At 46.1% G+C, this 2,575-nt stretch overlaps 1 pseudogene; it reads right to left on the minus strand.

Moving 5' to 3' along the window:
• Nucleotides 1-469: 469 nt before the first annotated feature.
• LOC126092981 (5S ribosomal RNA) lies at nucleotides 470-587 on the minus strand (annotated as a pseudogene).
• Nucleotides 588-2,575: the final 1,988 nt, after the last annotated feature.

Genomic DNA, 2,575 nt, shown 5'->3' on the forward strand with positions numbered 1-2,575 from the left:
TTGTTCCCGGTGTATTATCACCCTGCTATGCTCGTTAACGCAGTGGGTACCAGATCTTATTTAGCCCCGCTGCATACTGCATGGCATCGCTACAATGCACACATTTCTGCTACATATTTTCGCGAATATTAACTCAACACTGATCGTTCACTTGTAGCTTTGGCTGAAAGCTCAGCACTATTAAGAGAGAAAGCCCTCTTTCTTTTCAGTGTACCTGGGGGTTAATATTACTTACTGATGGTCGTCATAGATGAACGTCCCAATTAAGCACTCCGTCATCAGGCCACATGGGGTCCGCCGGGACCATCCGACCGTCGTGTTATCCTCAGCTGAGGATGCGGATAGAAGGGGCGTGTGGTGAGCACACCGCTCTCCCGGTCGTTATGATGGTTTTCTGTGACCGGAGCCGCTACTATTCGGTCGAGTAGTCCCTCAATTGGCATCACGAGGCTAGGTGCACCCCGAAAAATGGCAACAGCGCATGGCGGCTCGGATGGTCACCCATCCAAGTGCCGGCCACGCCCGACAGCGCTTAACTTCGGTGATCTGACGGGAACCGGTGTATCCACTGCGGCAAGGCCGTTGCCCAACCGTCCCAATGTCTGGCAATAAATGAAGCCTCCACGGCCATTATGCATCATCAGGCGGAGGTAGAGGGGTAGAAATTAATAAGTCAAATAAGCAGATATCAGTGTGGCTGAAACGTGGGTACTTAGGGAAAGGCAGGATTCAGTGTGGACGGGCCTTACTCAGTTGGTTACTCAGGTTTTTTTTATCACATACACTTTATGTGGAACAAAATGCAAATGAAATTGACAATAAGGAACAATTATCAAATTTGACTGTTAAGACACAATGTCTAATAAAAAACTCTAAAGCAAGTTGCACTCACGGCTGAAGGCCTGATTGACCAGAAATTCAAATTATTTATCGTTGAAGGCCCCAATAGTAATAACTCAAAAAAGCAATTTAATGGCTGAAAGCCAGGATAACATATTCTTAAGAACAACTACTTCTTCAAGAGATATTAAATTTTTTTTTTAAATAAACACAATCATCGAAGTTTCGCTTTTAAGAGACAGTATCTAATTAAAATTCTTTAGACAAATTGCATTCACAGCTGAAGGCCTTATTGACAATAAATTCAAATTACTTGTCGGCTGAAGGCCCCAATAGTAATAACTCAAAATGAAAATATTTTGTTTTGTTTTTTAAAACAACAATCATCACAATCTGATCAAACCAAGGGAGAAGTGGACCTCAGACGGTGCTCAAAAGATCGGCCTGGGAAAGTCTCTCAACTTCATAGACGATGAGACAGGTACCCAAGTGTTGTATTCTCTTAACCGGATGGCAGCTCAAACCAGTGACAGTTTAAACGCAGGCCAACACTATTGCAACATCTACCTAATTTCTGATAACCAACACAATGATGGAATAACACAGGCAATGTGGAACCGGCCGACAGCACAGCATCTTCAGAATCCGGTGTTTAGAACATCCAGAAGCAGAAGGATCCACTACGATCAAAGCAGTCCAATAGAAACAAATATCCGTACCACAATCAAGGATGCTGTCGAACTACACGCCTTACCGGACAGCAGCAGCAAAGTAAGGAAAAGTACACTGCCGCGAAAATACGCTAACCTCCAGGGCATGTAACTAGGGCGTTAGCGGCCACTAGTCAGAAAAATACCGCTGGTTGAACTTCATCAATAAACACAAGGAATTCAACGATTAATAATAAAAAGTGGAGGATGGCTAATTAATTTCGCTAACTCCAAACACTCCTCTCGTTGCTCTTCGTCTCAGCGACCCTGCGAGCAGCAATGTGCGTACAAATGGCGTGATCTCAAAATAGTGGAGGTTTCACTACTGGGTTAATGTTCACTCAACTCAAACGTGCTGGGTCCGGTGGACAACGAGGTTGTGGCCCTCGCAACTACAGCCCCTCGAGCCGGCAATGCATGCGTGCTGCCGGCGGTCCTGGCACGTCCTCGCGTTGCCGGACCTCACTGCTGCTCCGTCCCAACCGAACTACCCGACACACTCTGACCCGGAAAACACTTGACGCCCTTCCAAAGATAGTACTAGGGTACTAGATATCGATAACCGCTACTGCTGCCACTCACAGACAGACAACGCTAGCAAACGTAGTGACACGAGAAGAAAACGAGACGCCACTATCCCTATTACATGATGATGTCACCAAAGCGAGCCGCAACACGGCTCAACCTCCCCCCTCAAACACCAACTCCGGGGTAACCCAACAAGTGGCCTAACCAATCTCAATATGATTAAGGTGGACCCGGTTTTGCTTACTGGTGCGGTTGTCCTTAACCAGAAGATTAACTGGGCCTAAAATACGCATAATAGTACAGGGACCCAGGAAACGGGGAGTGAACTTACCAAGGTTTGCAACACGCACCTCCCTCCCAGGAAAATTACAGTCATACACCTGGCCTCCTGGTTTACCCATAAAGACTAGTCGATTACGGTTGTAACGGTCAGCTTGTTTGTTATGGGCCCTGTAAATAGAAAATATTGCGCCTGGCACAATTCCAGTTATCTTTGA

Source organism: Schistocerca cancellata, chromosome 7 (genome assembly GCF_023864275.1).
Source record: "Schistocerca cancellata isolate TAMUIC-IGC-003103 chromosome 7, iqSchCanc2.1, whole genome shotgun sequence".
Classification (NCBI taxonomy): Eukaryota; Metazoa; Arthropoda; class Insecta; order Orthoptera; family Acrididae; genus Schistocerca; species Schistocerca cancellata.